At 41.0% G+C, this 18,416-nt stretch overlaps 1 pseudogene; it reads right to left on the bottom strand.

The window, feature by feature from the left end:
• Nucleotides 1-8,115: 8,115 nt before the first annotated feature.
• Nucleotides 8,116-14,941, bottom strand: LOC147426124 (uncharacterized; annotated as a pseudogene).
• Between the last annotated feature and the right edge of the window lie 3,475 nt (nt 14,942-18,416).

Raw genomic sequence — 18,416 nt, 5'->3', positions numbered from 1 at the left:
TCCTATTGTGAGACCCATGATTAAGCCAAGAACTGAAAACTGTCATAACTCTGGTGTAGATGATCATTGGAAAAATGAATGCCCAGAGCCTGACAAGAACCTCAAGCCAGTTGAAGCTTATTGCATACAATGTTGCAAAAAGGGAGGACACTTCCCGGAAGATTGTCCTAAAAATCCTTTAAACAAGGACAAAATAGTAGTGAATATAGTCCAAGTGATACCTAGTAGATCATCTAAGAGTGAACCGATTGTTCTAATCAAGGTAATCACCAGAGCGTAGGCTAAGAAAAAGAAACATAACTCCTCTAACGATTTGGAGAATACAAAAATTGCCTCTCAAAAGACCAAAAGAAGCAGAAGCAAAAGGTATGAGATGAAAAACAGAAACAAAAGGCTGAAATCGAGAAGAAAGCAAAGAAGCTATTCCAAGAGAAGGTGAGAGAAACTGGAAGCGAAATCAAGGAAACCACCATGAAATGTGGAGGATCAATTCTGGTTGATAAAATTTTTGAGCCTATTAATGCATCCTTGGAAGCCTACCAAGCAAGACTTAATGCAGACCAAAACATGAAAAACAAATGGAAAAACTATCCTTCTCCAGACATGGAAGCGGCTAAGCTTGAAGCTTATCAAAATTTGGTAAGAATCACATAAGAGATGCTAGAAAAAACAAAAACCCAAGCTCAAAAGTATGACAAAACCTGAGGAGCTTATGGCAAGAGACAATAAAGAAAAATCAAAAGTGGTGGTAGAACCCCACCTTGAAACAAAAGAGCTAGAACTTATAGTGCTGGACGTCGAAGAGCCTTAGATGGAATTCCATTCGTAGAAGAAGACTGGCCAGAACACTTATGGAAAAAAGTTAGAGAGATCAATAATGGGAGCTTAACTCTGAAGTCAGCTCCTATAGAGGAAGTATGGTTAGACAATCTACCTCCTGATATGGACATGGATGTACAATCCTTGTATGGGGATTGTGGATCTGAAGCTTCAAGAATGTCTAAACCATTGATCTTGAAAACACTACCCTCTTATTTGGGAGAAAACAAAGATGAATCCATAGTGTGTAAAACCACTCAAGTAAAAAGAGCGGAGAAGTAGACAACATTCATTCAATCATGTGTACACCCATCCAATGCACTCTTACTTTAGGAGAACTATTGAAAATCAGGTGATACCTATGGAATAATGGGGCTAATCGCAAAAAATTTGAAAAAATTGAAACACGAAATGGATACAAAGAGATTTGATCTATTCCAATGAACAAAGTTGGAGAATACTACGGAGGGGAAGAAGGAAACACAACCATTCCAGTGAAGTATAATGACATTGAGACCATGGCAATACTGGATAGTGGGGCAAGCATAGCCATAGCCATGAAAGCAGTATGGGAATCCTGGGGACAGCCAGCCATTAGACAAACTCGAATGAAATTGCAATTGGATGATGGACACATTGAAAGACCATTAAGACTACTTGAAAAAGTGATAGTTAACTCCTGTGGGATTGAATATCAACACACTTTTTCCATAGTAGACTTTAGGAAGAAACTCAATTACGAAATCATATTGGGAAGACCTTTCATGCGACAAGTACAACTCATCCAAGATTGGGGAAACAATTATCTATACTTGAAGCAACTGGGATCAATAACAAGGTCTATTCTAAAAGATCACACTTATAGAGATGTCATGAAAACACCCATACAAGAGTTCGATTCAGTCTCTCCGGCTAAAACTAAGCTTCCATCTTGGTTGAACAAAGACACTCCTATTTGGATGTGCGGAGCTTCATAAAACGGGAGCTTAAAACAAGAAGAATGTATCTTAGAAAGGGATTGCACAGATGAAGCCTATGTACCTGAACCCTTTCTAGAGCATTTGTTTCAGCCATTTGAGTGGACTCAAATTTTAGCAACAATGGATGTATGTGTAAATACGTCTATGCCCACTCAATTTTGCAATGAGGACAGCTATGACATAATTCCCATACAACTGATCTCAACCCTCCACATTGAAGAAAAAGTTCACGAACCCAAGGACTTAATGAAAGCTCAACAAGTTTTTTCAGACCTCTACTATGATGCAATAGATGAGTTAGAAGAACACTCAGTTACCTCAGATGATTCGAGGTCGGAAAAAGAACATGTGAGAGCTAAGCTACTCATAAAAGGAGGGGAGGAAAAGTTTTTTGACTTTCCTAACCAGAAAACAAGAAGACCCGAAATGGTATAGACGAACAAGAGACACTAGAAATCTGATGTCATCAGTCTCCAGTAGAACACAATTCCTGATGTAGACAGATGCACATGATTGTGTCAAGGACAAAATCAATGGCAGATATCCTTCAAACAAAAATCCAGAAATCTCAAAAATGTTGAGAAAAACGAGGAAGGAAACTCAAGCAAAGCTAAGAAAACAGGACAAGAAGTCAACCATGACACGAGTTGAGCGAAAAAAGAAATATCAAGAGTTGAAAAAAGCTCTAAAGGAGCTATATACAACTAAAATGGAAATCACAGAAGAGTATGGTAAAGATGTAATGAGTGTTCCATCCCATTACAAAAAATATACTCTCCAAGATTAAAAAAATCATAATTGAACAAACAGGCGAGTTTGACGAAGGGCCTGAAAACGCAAAAAAGAGAGATCTAGCTGAACCAGGAGAAGAGCATAGACCTGTCTACATTACAAATGACCTAACAGAAGAAGAAGAAGAAGAGCTTTTGTTAAGCTTGCTAAAAGAATACCGAGATATCTTTGCTTGGTCTTACAAAGATCTCAAGGGTGTTGATTAAGAAATCTGTCAACATACCATACCCATGAGAGATTATGTGAAACCAAGTAGACAAAGACCATACACCTACAATGAAACATTTTCTAGGAAGATCAAAGAAGAGATTGAAGGAAGCCGAATAGAACACACAGATAGGGTGTCTCCAATTGGGTGTCTCCAATTGTGGTAGTACCCAAGAAAAATGGAAAATTACGAGTGTGTATCAATCTCAAGAAAGTGAACACAGCTACCATTAGAGACAAATTTCTTCTTCCAATCATTGAGCATGTTTTAGAAAGAGTTGCACGAAAAGAAACTTACAGCTTCTAAGATGGCTTTTTCAACTTTTGGTTGACCCAAAAGATTAGCATAAAACTACTTTTGCAATGGAATGGGGTATTTTTGTCTATCGGGTTATGCCTTTTGGGTTAACTAATGCTCCTACCACCTTTCAAAGATTGATGAGCCATGCATTTAAATAATATCTAAGGAAATTCTTGGAAGTATATATGGACGATCTATGCGTACATTCATCAATCTGGGCTGATCATTTTGAACACCTCAAAAAGGTATTTGAAAAGTGCAGACTTTATAGGATTTTCTTGAATCCTAAAAAGTGCACATTTATGGGTAGACAAGGAAAAATTCTTGGACATATAGTGTCTAAAAATGGCATAGCTACTGATATAGATAAAATTCATGTCATTGCTGATTTGCCTAGATCGACAACAGTCAAGGGGGTTCAAGCCTTCATGGGGCATTGTGGATATTACAGACGGTTCATTTACATGTACGCTATAATTGCAAAACCCATGTATAGCTTTGATCACACACTTTGAATGGACTGAGGCGTGTGAAGAATCCTTCATGAAGCTTAAGAAAGATCTCACTTCAGCTCCAATATTGAAAGCACCAAATTGGAATAAGATATTCCACATACATGTAGATGCTTCCAATTTTGCCATCAGGTGTATATTTGCTCAACCAGGAGATGGAAAATTTTATTTTCCTATTTCTTATGCTAGCCAGCAGTTGAATATGGAAAAAAAGAATTATACCACCAAGAAAGGGAAGGATTAGGAATGATCTATACTGTAAAATAGTATAGACATTACCTATTAGCAAACAAATTTGTGTTCTTTGTGGACCACCAAGCCTTATTGTACTTGGTCAACAAGCCATGCAGCACATGAAGAATAGTGAGATGGTTCATCATTTCACTGTTGTTGTAAAAAAGGGCACTACTTATCAAAGAGCATATCATTTATCAAGGATTGTTTCGGGGGAACCACCTAAAGGAGTAGACGATGATCTACCATATGCATATCTATTCTTCGTGGAAATGATACCTCGATGGTCGGAAAATATGGTATCATTGATGACCATAGCTCAAGTGGATTCGCAAATACCACTTCCTATTACAATCGGATTAATTGAGCAATTGGATATGTATCAATTACTAGCTGGGAGACTATACAAAAAAAATCAAGATGGGATATTTCTCTTATGCATCAATCCTGAGGAGAAAACCCAATACCTAAGTCAAGCGCATACTACCATAGTAGGACTTCACTTTGCGGAAGATCAAACTATGCAAGGAATTTTGAGACTTGGAGTATTTTGGCCAACTATGAGGAGTGATGTTTGCTCTTTTGTAAAGGATTGTCCTCGATGTAAAAAACAAACACCCATACCTCATCTAACATTGTTCCAAATGTTGCATGTTCCTAAGTGGAGTAACTATTTAGTTACTTACTTATCAAGCCGAACGTTTCCTGAGGATATGAGTAAATGCCATCAAAGAGCAATTGAAACTGAAACCAGAGACTATGGTCTTATAGGAAACCATTGTATCGGAGAGGTAAGGACCAAAATCTGCGTCTTTGTGCAAATGAAGATAAGTATATTCCAATTATAAAACAAGCACATGTTGGATTAGTTGGAGGTCATTCTAGTGAGACCATTGCAAGAGCAATTTTAATGGTAGGCATATGGTGGCCAACACTTTTTGCAGATGCCAAAGAATATGTTCGAAGGTGTGATGCTTGTTAACGAGCAAAAATGCCAACGCGTGTAGATAGCATGCCCTTAAGACCAATGATGGGGGCTAGAGCTTTCGCAAAATGGGGTATAGACTTTGTTGGGCCAATACAACCACCTGCTTATAGAACCCAAGCTCAATGTATCATTGTAGCTACGGACTATTTGACCAAGTGGGCTGAGGCTAAGGCAACTCAAAAGAATGATGCTAGAACCACTACCGCATTCTTATATGAGTATGTGTTCACAAGATATGGATTGCCAATAGAAATAGTCAATGATAGGGAAACTCATTTCCTCAATGAGGTAATTGAGTATTTGCTTAATGAATTTATGGTCATCCATAACAAATCAGCTCCCTATCACCCACAAGCAAATGGACAAGCTGAGCATACGAATGAAATTCTTAGCTCAGTATTGACTAAAGTGGTTAGTTCAAGAAGGACAGACCGGGAATTGAATCTCCATGCAACTCTATGGGCTTATCGAGTTTCATTCAAAACAGCTTTAAATGCTACCCTTTAACCTTGTTTTTGGTCTTGATGCCATACTACCAATAGATTTTCTATTGCCGACATTAAGGGTAGCGAAAAATCTTGAGTGGATTGGACATGAATTGTCAGAGAGACTTGAAGATTTAGAAAAGCTAGATAAGCAAAGGCTAATTGTTGTAGCTCACATCTAGTTACAAAAGCGGAAACAAAAATAGTTTTTTGATTCTTATCTAATTGCAAAAATCTTAAAAAAAGGGGACTTAGTTCTAGTCTATTCCCTTAAGCAACACATTCCCAAGTTTAAGAAAAGAGAAACATACAGTTTATCTTTGAAGATGTATCTCCAAGTGGAGCAGTTAAGTTATCCACCCCAGATGGTGAACCGATGGCTAATTGGATTAGTGGATGTCGTTTAAAGAAGTACAATTTGCCACTAACCAATGAATTTCTAGAAACAATGCATGCAGCAAAGCAAAGGAAGATAAAAGAACAGCAAGTTATTGATGAAGCCCAAGAAGAAGCTCGGCTTTGGGTACTCAAAAGAAAAGCTGTTCTCAAGAATCAACAAACACCTATTCCCATCAACACTCTGGAAATAGATGACCAACAATGGGAATTGCAGAAAGATGCAGTGTCAACAGATGATGAATGGTTAGATGGAATGGACCTTCGCATCAAAGTACAACTCAACACTCATAGCACAAATGTTTTGGTCGATACAGGAGCTAGAGTAAATGCAGTCAATTATTCCACGTACAAGAAAGTAACAAGTCAGTCTTTGACAACAGGAATAGCGACTATCAAAGGATGCAACAAGAACCCAACACCAACATTGGGAGTAGTCAACTTGAATGTGATAGTACATGGATGTTCATGTCCTCATTAGTTTGTATGCTTACCAAATGAAAACATGAATGAGACAATGATTCTTGGAATTCCCTGGATGTGGACATACAAGGCAGTACCAGATTGGGACACCAATCAGCTCAAGCTATCACGTAAAGCACCAAGCAAGGAGGAGTGGAAAGGGAGTAATCAGCAGAACAAACCACAAAGCAATCAATCTTCTCTATCCTCTCGACCAGTAAATGCTACAAGTAGCATGCAAGGAGTCAAGCAAATTTGGGTACCAAAAGCACAGCTTTAAGGACAAGCCGATTAAAATCTGGGTACACAAAACATCATCGATAAAACCAAAGATGGTTCCAAATATCAAAACACAGAGACGAGCATCTCCGAGCAAGGAACTTAACACAAAATGGATTTGGAAGAAAAAGGAGCACTTATCTTCTCCACAAAGTGGAAAAGCGATCAAGCAATGGAGAGTTAAGTCTCAAAAAACTCAACCACACCATTCTAACCAAGAAAAACCAAGATATCAATGACGGGTGAAAGCTCGACAACAATCAACATTGATACCAACATCTTAGGAAATCAGCATGCTAAAGCATTCTGATGGTACAATCAAGCAAAGAGCACACAAGCTACAAGATTTGCTCTTTGGAAGACAACATAAAAAATCCTTGACATCAGAAACCCTTGAGTTACTTACTCAAGACCCAACTCTTGCACAACATAATGGTTTGAACTGCTTTGATCTTCAAAGCATGGTAGAGCCAACCAAGGCTATGCATAGATACGATTGTTTATCCCATGCACACAGTCGTCCCGGAGTACGCCATGTAGGAGGGGTGGAAGGGCAATAAGTAATTAAGGGCAATGTTTGAAAAGGGAGAAAAAAGTTTGATGTTAACGTGTGATTGTTTTTGCAAAATGACCTAATAATGCCCTTATAATTCATCAACAGGGAAAAAGTAACTGATGATATCTCCCCGATGAGTGTAAATAGTGTATATACTATCAAAAAATCATCAGAAAATAGTCCTTTTTGTTTATCTTTAATTGTTTTTCTTGATATTGAGATTAAAAATGAAGAAATCCAACAAAAAATAATAAAGCTGTGTTTTTTAATGGATTATCTTAATTATTGGATTTTGACTTTGCTTTTTTAGCGCATTTTATTATTTTCCTTGATTTTTTCAATAAACAGGTCAAAAATTAATAATAAATAGCAACGTAGCTCATATGAAAAAATTGAAGATACATTGATGGTCACAAAGACAAGACAACAGGCACAAAAAATTTCAATCAAATCGGCAGATGGAAGCGGGAAGCCTAAATTAGGCGGCCATATCTACTTTTGTAGAATTCTTGCAGAATGAGCTACAGGAATCCGATTGGGGAAATTTTTGAGTCTAGTATAGATTTCACAGCCTAGTAGTACTAATAGGGGAATTTGGAAACTAGAGTGCTTCGTTAGCTAAAAATATTGGAAACAGAGAGAGAGAGAGAGAGAGAGAGAGAAGAGAGAGACATTTCATGAAAGAGTGTTAGATATTTTTACCTGCGAGTGTTTGGGATACCGGTCGTCGTGGTTTAGTGGTGTACCTCCGCATAAATTGGTTACCAATCGTAGTGCTTCAGAGGGGTACCTTGCCAAAAACCACAAGGAGTGTTAAGAGTTTTGTCAAGCTCAATGTTCATGATCATACAAGATGTCAATGTTATTAATTCTATGTTGTTTCATTTTTATGTTTTTAAAAAAAAGAAAACATGCAAGTCTCCTTGCATGGGGGAGTTTGCATAGCCCTCCCCAATTATTATAATACGAGGGAACGTGCCATTCCCACGGCAGCGTGCAATTTTCAATGTGTTGATTAACTGCATTCTCAGTGTCAAAAATCAGAAAACGATAATGTTTACTCACCACGCGATTGAATGTCTATCGCCAATGGACTTCTTTGCATCAACGATGTTGGGCATCTCCTGCACTTAACCCGCTGCAAGAGACGACATCCCAGGGAGGATACCCTTCAAGAAGAGTTTGTGCTATTGTGACCTCAGCAACAGATTGTTCGCCATCAGTGGACAGGTTTTCCTTTGACTTGTTTATCATGGGTGACGGTTTGTTCTCTTGTGAAGTTTTACGAGCGCGTAACCTTTGACATTGTCTACGGTGCATTCTTCCATAAAATATCATGATGCTTAGCTTTGTACGTGAAATAATTTAAGGTATAGTCACTGTTCTTTTTCACCACCGGTGGCCCTTGTTGCTTCCAATGATAGTCATCCTTGGTAAGCATCACTCTTTTCCCTTTACTCGTGTACTTGCAACATACTACCAACAAATATGTGTGATCATTTGCTACATCATATGATGAGAGAAAGACGAACCCACATTTACTGAAGCTAGAAAACTTCCAAGTCCACTTAAAAAATAAGAAAATGTGCTTTTCTCTACCTGTACATACATCCCATTGATGCTTGAGAAAGAAGTCCTCATCCACTTGAATGTTTCTCAGTGACATTGTTTTGAATGCATAATCCCATAGAGTAGGCACAAGTGATTCCAAGGAGGGCACATGACCACATTTTCTCTGCATTGTCGTACCTTGAAACATTAGAGAACTACATGATAATACTAGAGTGATCTTCACGTGTCGACAGACTACGGTTTTGGACCACACATCCATATGATTCGTACTTGGTGATGACTTATACATCCAGATTGCAATGCTTCACTAGAATATACCTCAGCAGAAGACGGCGGGGATGGCGGACTGTCCTGCTGAGGTGGTTGCTGGCGTTGGCGTTCCAGAGAAACAAGCATGACATTGAAGGAGTACGAGCAGAAGTGCGACGCGAGAGAGAGTGCGAGAAGAAGAGCACCACGATATGGTGAACTCGCTCTACTGTAATGTGTAGAGCATAGTGAGTTCTTATTAGGTTTTTACAAAAGAATATGTGTACATACCTGGCGGCCCGCCCACTTACCTGGGCGACCACGTTGGGCTTTATACCCCAACAACCTCCCACTTAAAGTCCAATGTGGTAATTTAAGTGTGAGAGAAGCTACTATACAAGCTAATATACAAGAGATGTAGAGAAGTGATGTACTACCCTACACCTAACTGCTTGCGAAAATGCGCAAAGCTCTCTGAGGGAAGTCCTTTTGTAAGTAGATCAGCAGGTATTTCTGTGGTGTGAAATTTGACAAGCTGAAGTTGCTTATCCTCGAGCATTTCCCTGATGAAATGATACTTCACATCCACATGCTTTGTCTTTGAGTGATAAACTGGATTGCGAGCCAATTGTATAGCACTTTGACTATCACAATATAACACAGGCATCTCTTCTTTGATTCCCAAATCTATTACTAGTCGATTAAGCCAAATTGATTCTTTGCATGCCTCTGATGCTGCAACATATTCAGCCTTTGTAGTAGACCGAGTAACACAATCTTGTAATCTAGAACGCCATGATACTGCTCCACCAGCCAATGTAGAGACATACCCTGACGTAGACCTTCGGTTGTCTAAGTCACCTGCATAATCTGAGTCTATAAAACCCTTTACACTTAGCTCTTGACTCCCATAGCATATACGCATACTCTTTGTAGCTTTCAGGTATCTCAATATTCCTTTCGCTGCCTCCCAATGTTTCTTGCCTGGGTTTGACATGTATCGACTTACTACTCCCACTGCAAATGCAATGTCTGGGCGAGTAGCAATCATTGCATACATCAAACTACCCACTGCAGACGCATATGGAATCTTATCCATTTCAACCTGTTCTTCCTCAGACACAGGACAATCTTGTTTGCTAAGTTTCACACATATGGTGGCAGTGGAACACTCAGTGCCTTTCCCTTCTCCATATTGAAACGTTGCAAAACCTTGTCAATATACTCTGTTTGAGATAACCAAATCAACTTCTTTGATCTGTCTCTCTCAATGCGCATACCAAGTATATGACTTGCCTCACCCATGTCTTTCATGTCAAACGATTTTGCCATCTTTGACATCAAAGCTGAAATTTCTTCCAAGTGCTTGCCAGCAATCAACATGTCATCCACATACAAAATAAGGATCAGCCAACTGCCATCCTTAGCCTTCTTTGTATATAGACAGTGATCGAACTCACTACGTTTGTAGCCTTGAGAAAGCATAAACTTGTGGAATTTATGGTAGCATGTCCTCGGTGATTGTTTTAAGCCATAAAGACTCTTTAACAACTGGCATACCCAATCTTCCTTGCCTTTCTCAACAAACCCTTCTGGCTGCTGCATGTAAATTTCCACATCTAAATCACCATGCAAGAACGTTGTCTTGACATCCATTTGGTGCAACACCAAATCTAATATGGCAACCAATGCAAGAAAGCATCTCAATGTAGTCATCTTGACCACCGGAGAGAAGACTTCATCAAAGTCAATGCCTTGTTCTTGCTTAAAGCCCTTGGCAACAAGCCTTGCTTTGTACTTTGGCTGACTATCATGAGCGGTGATCTTATACCTGTAAACCCATTTACAAGGTAGAGCCTTTTTGCCCTGTGGTAATTTAACTAGCTTCCATGTCTTGTTTTTATGCAGAGCTGTCATCTCTGACTGCATGGCCAATTGCCAATTCCCGTAGTCCTTCATTTGCACTGCTTCCTTGTAACATGAAGGCTCATTGCAATCAGTCAACATGACATAATTCATAGATGGAACAAACCTATCAAGAGGTCGCGTGACACGTCCAGATCTACGCACAATAGGTGCTCAGGCTCAGCCACAACCTGTGGTTCCACTCTATCCTGTCCTTGCTCCTCTTGATCCTTGACATTTTGTCTTGCACGTGCAGGTCCATCTTCTTGGAAGACAACTCTTCTAATCTCCTCAATCCTCTCTGGTTTAGAATGATATTTGGATTCATTAAAGTGAACATCATTGCTGCGGACAACCTTTCTGGATTCGGGATCCCAAAGTCTGTACCCCATCTCACCAGAATTACCATAGCCTAGAAAGATGCACTTTCTACTCTTTGGCTCAAGTTTGTTCCTAAATTCCTTTGGAACGTGAGTATATGCCTCACAGCCAAAGACTCTGAGATGCTTGTATGAGGGCATTTTGCCTGACCATACCATCTCTGGCACTGAATCCTTCTGCAAAACCTTGCTAGGAGATCTATTTACAAGATGAAGAGCTGTTGATACAGCTTCAGCCCAAAACCCATTTGGCAGTTGTGCATTAGACAACATACTTCTGACCTTCTCTTGTATGGTCCTATTCATCCTCTCAGCAACACCATTTTGAGGAGGATTGCAAGGAGTAGTAAGTTCACGTTTTATACCTTTTGACTCACAAAAGTCCTGAAAGGCCTTTGAAACATACTCTTCACCATTGTCAATGCGTAAGCATTTAAGCTTCTTGCCACTCTGATTCTCCACAAGTGTCACAAACGTTTTGAAAACACTAAACGCTTCATCCTTGTGCTTGAGAAAGTAAACCCATACTTCCCTCGAGTAATCATCTATAAATGTCATAAAGTAAGAAGCTCCCCCTAGAGATAGGTTAGGCATAGGTCCACACAAATCACTATGAACAGGTGCCAACTGTGTATCTCTTCTACTGCTTCTATGCTTATGTGGCTGCTGTGTTTGCTTACCATACAGACAATGTTCACAAAATTCAAAATCATTAAATGAAAAGCCAGGCAAATAATCAGAACGAGACAAGATTTCCATTCCCTTCTTGGACATATGTCCTAACCGGCTATGCCACAAAGAAACGTTCGGCTGCTCGGTTACATTGATTACATTTTTAGAGACATTTGATACATAAATCATGTAAAGTCCTCCAGACTTTACTCCATGTGCTACTGTCATAGAACCCTTGGATATCTTCCACATGTTCTGTCCAAAAGTGGTGACGTAGCCAGCATCATCAAGTAAACCTGTGCTGATCAAGCTCTTTGTAATTGCGGGAACATGTCTCACATTCTTCAGCGTGAAAGAAGAGCCATTCTGAAACTTCAATTGTACATCTCCAACACCTAAGATCTCACATGTGTGCCATTGCCTAGCCGAACATGATCTTTAGTGGTCACATAAGAGGTAAACCACTCCTTGTTTGGAGACACATGAAGTGATGCCCCTGAGTCTATAATCCAGCCACTCAGTGCATTTCCATCAGATGTTGTAAGAATAGCTGAGTCCATTGTATTCTTCAAGAAGTAGATGTCTCCTGACACTAGACTGTCATCCTCTGCAACAGTGTTTGTCACATTTATTTCTTGAATCTTCACTGAGGACTTGTTCTTCTCACCATGGTCTTCAGCTTTCTCTTTGCCTTTTTCTGCTTTCCATTCTCTGCAGTCTCTTTTCATGTGACCCTTCTTGCCACAATGGTAGCATTCTATGTCACTCTTGCCTTTAGCACCGCGGGACTTGCTACGAGACTGATTCCTCTTTCCACCTTTGTACTTTTCTTTGGTCCTTCCCCTGACAACTAAGGCTGTTCCTTTGCCTTTGTCCATTGTCTTTCTATTGGTTTCTTCAGTAAGCAGACTTCCTTCTACACCTGCTATGTTCAAACCATCTGGAGGTGCAGAATTACTCAAAGCTGTGTGAAAAGTGTCCCAACTTTCCGGCAATGTGATCAACAGGAACATAGCTCTAACAGGTTCATCAAACTTGACACCTTGAGCTGACAACTGACTATAGATTGTGTTGAATTCATTCAGATGATTGGACATAGGTGTCCCTTCTTTCATCTTCAAGTCAACAAGCTTCTTAAGCCAGTATACCTGTGAAGCTGCACTCTGCTTCTCATAAAGATCACTCAGCTTTAACCATGCTTGATAAGCCGACATCTCGTCTGCTACATTGAAGTAAACGCTTTCTGCCAAAGTCAGCATAATGGTAGAAAGTGCCAATTCATCCATTTCGCTCCATTCATCTTCGTCCATATCTTTTGGTTTTATCCCCTTGAGCTTTATAGGTTTTATCTGCTTCTTTTGTACCAACACGTGCCAAATCTGCTTCTTCCACAATGGGAAATTGGTTCCATCCAGCTTCTTGATATTGTAAAGAGCAGTGTCCTGTGATCCAGCCATAGCTACGCTTCACAGTAGTTTACTTTTCTGGGAAAAATTCGGCAGAGTTTCCCCTATAAACTGACCTCTGAACCAATATCAACCTATCAAATGAACCAAGAAAGCTTCAGATTCTGCAGAAATTTTGGCAGAGTCTCCGTTGTAAAATGGCTCTGGTGTACTAAAAACAGCTCAAAAAACACTTTCTCTCTGACACTGTAAGCTGCGGGTAAACCTGTCCTGCACCTGTATTGTCTCTCCCTGTCCTATAAGCATAGACTGCGACAATGCCTCAACGGCAATAAAGCAAAGATGCAATCCCAACTGTCTAACTCACAGTCAATACATCCTAGCTGCCTATCTAAGGGTGCTCGAGGGATCGCTCCAAGACCTGTATCACCGAAAGGATCTCAACATTCGAGAATCCCCCAGCTCAATAAAACCTCACTCGACCCTCAACAAAGGCTGCAGTAAATCTGACAGTACATAGACTTCCCACAAAGTCATACATCCACAAATTTCCCACTGTATGCTGTAACCGCTGCGGCGGTTGTTTGCTGCGTGACTCACAGCCAGCAAACCCTCAACAGACATACATCATCTCTGACAATACATCCCATGTGGAAGTACCTGCAATGTCAGGATGAAATCTGGAATATCAAGCAGCAAACACAAGCTACCTGATGAACTAGTGGATGTCGCCTACAGTCTGTGTGTAGATGCGCCCGTGTCGTATGTGACACGCCTCCAAGAACTGTGAGCCGTCCTTCGATGTGTAGACAGCCACAAATCAACACTCTAGGAGTGTCGATATCCTGAGCACCTGCAGTCGTAGGCCGAAAACCCCAAATTTGCAGAGTCGGATCTGCACCCGCTAAGACCACGTAGTCGAAAATGACCTGCGCAGAACTTTGTCGAAGCCGAACGGTGACCGAGATGACCTCAGAATGAAATTTTGAGCACACCAAGCCCTACGGACCCTCCCACAAGATTTGGGGCCGTGTCTTTGCTTGTTGAATTTCACTCCAATCTGAGCTGGTGACTCTAGCCTCCTGCAGTGTTGCCCTGAGCCTCGATCTGAGCTCTGATACCAGTTGAAGGAGTATGAGCGGAAGTGCGACGCGAGTGAGAGTGCGAGAAGAAGAGCACGACGATATGGTGAACTCGCTCTACTGTAATGTGTAGAGCATAGTGAGTTCTTATTAGGTTTTTACAAAAGAATATGTGTACATACCTGGCGGCCCGCCCACTTACCTGGGCGACCACATCGGGCTTTATACCCCAACAGACATGCTCTTGGCAGTGGCGCCATCCACAGTATTGCAAAGGCCTGGAGTTATCATCAACAAAGACATGGTGGGTGCAACCAGACAGCTTGCAGATTTGATCTGGATGGAGGTGCGAGGTAAAGTCGGAGAGCCACACAAGGTAGAAGGACCGGGAGCACCATGAATGGCCAGGGTGGGGGGATTGCAGCAGGCGCAAAGCCTAGCTGCGTTGCGATCGAGTATTTTCTGATGAGGGTGAGGCAGAGACGGACGAAAGCGTCCGGCCATAAGAAGCTGATGATGCAGATTGCCGCAGGTCAAGTGAGATTTGGCACATCCGGGAGAGGAGAAAGGGGGATGGCTGCATCCTGGGAGAGTGCAGATCTCTCGTCCTGTCATATTCTTAAAATAGTGATGGAGAAGATGAAGATCGCAAAAGGTCCGGCATTCTGTTGCTTGTTGGTGGGTGCAACCAGGCAGCTTGCGGATTTGATATGGATGGATTCGGAGAGCCACACAAGGTAGTGAGACCGGGAGCACCATGAATGGCTAGGGTGGGGGGGATTGTAGCAGGAAGGTAGGGCGCAAAGCCCAACTGCGTTGCGATCGAGTATTTTCAGATTGTCGCAGGTCAAGTGAGATTTGGCATATCCGGGAGAGGAGAAAGGGGGATGGCTGCATCCTGGGAGAGTGCAGGTCTCTCGTCCTGTCATATTCTTAAAATAGTGATGGAGAAGATGAAGATCGTAGAAGGTCCGCCACGATCTGATGAAAAAAAAGCTAAAAAGTGTCGCCACGTGGACGAACCTCCAGCCAGCATTGCGATTTCAGCTTCTACGCTAACGAAGTAAAAATGGTTCGGGAAGTCCCAGTATAGATACCCAAGGTAAGCTAAAATCACCTCATTTCCACTTGTTGCCTTTGGAGAGAGAGCCTTTCGACCTTCTTCGCGCGCATTTTTTGGAGTCCACAGTTGCCTCTTTTCAGCGCCCTCTCACACGAGACATGAGGGATAAGTTCTATATTTATCAATGATCCATTTTGTACATCCAGTAGCTAGTCTAAACCCCTAGAAAAAATCCTAGGATCCGAGCAGTGCACGAGGACCTACGACCAAAAATCGACTATAGCGGCCTGTCAGCTCAACCAAACCGAATGAGATTTGAACTGTAGCATGCCCCAACATAATAGAACACTTCTATATCAACAGTTGACCATTCAGCAAGGATCGAGGGGTTCTCAAGTAGAAAACCTAAGTTTTTGGCAGATGCCATAATTGGATTCTGACTCCACAGACAGCTTACATACGAGGTTTATACACAATGTATATAATTGGATTCATAAAATCAATCAAGCCAAGCCCTCGGAAAGCAAAACAGTTCGAAGGCTACAAAGCGTCAAATTTGACATACGAGGTCAACCTGACTCCAAATGGGCCAAAATTGGATGAGTTGCTTCAGGACTATGTAGCGGACAAGTGCATAGCCTCAAAAATAACTAACCAACTCTACAGGCCATGTAGTCACAAAAATTAGTGATTTTAGAGTCGACAAAGCACGAAGTGATGCCGGCATGACCAAATTTTACCAAATTCAATTTAGAACTTGTTTTAGGTATATAGAATGTGTTTAGATCAAAAATTTTAAGTTTTGCAAGAAAAAGTTGACTGCTGTAAATAATTGCGATTATTTACTTTTGCAATATTCTAGCTTGAAATTGGTATCATCACCTCACCTATCACTTGTACACACCTATTACATGCCAAATTTCAAGTATGAGCCAAAATGATCAATTATAACTTGGAAAATTACCAAACAACGCAAAGAAGTCCTTGCAAGCCAAATTCTGAGTTACGAGTCACATTTTTTGATCCAAATCACCTCATATCACATATACAAGGTCTAAACCATGCCTAGAACCAAGTTGCACCAAAAAATGTCCATTTTGATGAAAAAGTTAATAATAGTGATTATTTACTTTTTTGCCAAGATGGGAGAAAATTGAAGCTTTACCATCATGGGACCAAAGTGCATCATGTCCTAAGCCCATTAACCAAGTTTGAACAAATTTGGAGATAAAAATATCAAAATTCCTTTACATCTACTATTCCAGAGACCTAAACCTAAATCTGGCACCATTCTCACCCTGTGCACTCAAATGAGCCCGTATTTCACTCAGAGTATCTAATTGATATATACTTCAGGCCTATAATGCCAAATTTGCAAAAAGTTGACAAGATTACTCACCTGTAAATAATCACGATTATTTACTTTTGTGCAATTATTTGTTTGGACTTCATAATTTTGATCTTTACATGTTTTTATGCATCTATGCATGTTCAAAAATTGATTTGAAGCAAATTGGACTCAATTTGTCAGCAATTCAGATTGAAGGAGATTTCAAAGAAAAATCTGCCAAATTTGCTAACTTTGACACTCTATTCACTTAACAAGAGCCATGCAAGTTGCAGAGAAGGCCAAGAAGAGGGTCTTGCAAAAGGAGAAGCTACAAGAGCTACCACCATACCAACTGGACCACAGTTCAATCAAAACTTCCAAAGCGACCTACCTGTTGAAAGAACAGCTTGAGGAGAATAACACAACAATTTTCACAGGTAGATTCAAAAGCGAAGAAGGAAATCTGGTAGAACTGCAACTTCTATCAAAAGAGGTCTATGATGTCGCAGTAAAACCCGAGACAAAAGAAGCTAACAAAAGGCTTGGGCGCAGAGAGTTCTACGAACAAGAGCCATGTGGAGTGGATTTCCAGAAAGCTTATGAGCTCTTTTCCATAATCAAGGAAGATGGAACAACCCCAATCTCTGACCAACAAGGGAACAAAGTTGAAGTAGTAATTACGAAAGATATCGTGGCTGAAGCTCTCAAACTTCCAACAGAAGTGATGACGATGAGAGCTAGAGATAGAAAGATGACAGGAACCTTCACCAAGGAAACCGTTGCTACAACATTTGTCGATCTCATCCAGAAACAGGTGGAAGAACCAGCACGGATATACCACCAATACTTCCACTTCCTCGCAAAGAGACCGCCAAGGTACACGACACCCAATCATGCGGTTGCGACCACATTTACACAAGTTTTAAAGTCAACAACCAGGAAACCAATCGACCACGCGCAGTACGTGTTGTCCACATTGAAGAGGACAAAGAAAGAGGGTAAGATAACATATATGGGAGCACCAGAGGTACTCACAAGAATTACCCACCATGCTATTGGCATGGCAAACAACTTACCACCTGCTCTAGATTAGAACACATGGATCGTGTCCGCTCAACCATCCCCTCGAGCCACAAGATCTACCAAGAGAACTTACAAATCTGATGAAGAATCTGCTGAGAGCTCTCCAGAACGTCATAGCAGTGAAAGCTCCAACAATGAGGAAAGAAGAGCATGCATCGAAGAAATGAAAAGAAAAGCAGTGGTACCACATCACGAGGAGCCACAACAGAAGTAGGCAAGGTTTGAGAGAGGAAAGCACTCCTATGAACGAAGCCGCCAAGCTCAAGGCAAGGACCCTGCAAAGTGGGTACCTATAGAAGTCAAAGGACCAAGAACAAAGCACCCAACACAAAGAGGAACAGAGGATCCAAAGGGTCTATTGGAAATAATGTATCAGGAGGTAGAGGCATTGAACCTGAAAGAGGCTCAAGAAGCAAAAAAGAAAGCTAGAGATGCGGCGGAGCAGCAAAAACAAGCAGACAAAGCAAGACACCAAGGTGAAGCCCAACACGAAGAAGGTGGGATGTCCCCTAGACCACCCTCACCATTTACACAACAACATGATCCACCCATGCTGAGCCCTCCACCATCACCAGCAAATAGAACCACACAAGCTAAGCCCATTAAGGAGAAAGAGCATGAACAGAAAGAAGCAGCAAAATCTGCACAACAGGCAGCCACTAC

The sequence above is a fragment of the Adiantum capillus-veneris genome, chromosome 24 (assembly GCF_014529385.1).
Source record: "Adiantum capillus-veneris isolate H3 chromosome 24, ASM1452938v2, whole genome shotgun sequence".
NCBI lineage: Eukaryota > Viridiplantae > Streptophyta > Polypodiopsida > Polypodiales > Pteridaceae > Adiantum > Adiantum capillus-veneris.
This window is presented reverse-complemented; position numbering and strand designations above follow the sequence as displayed.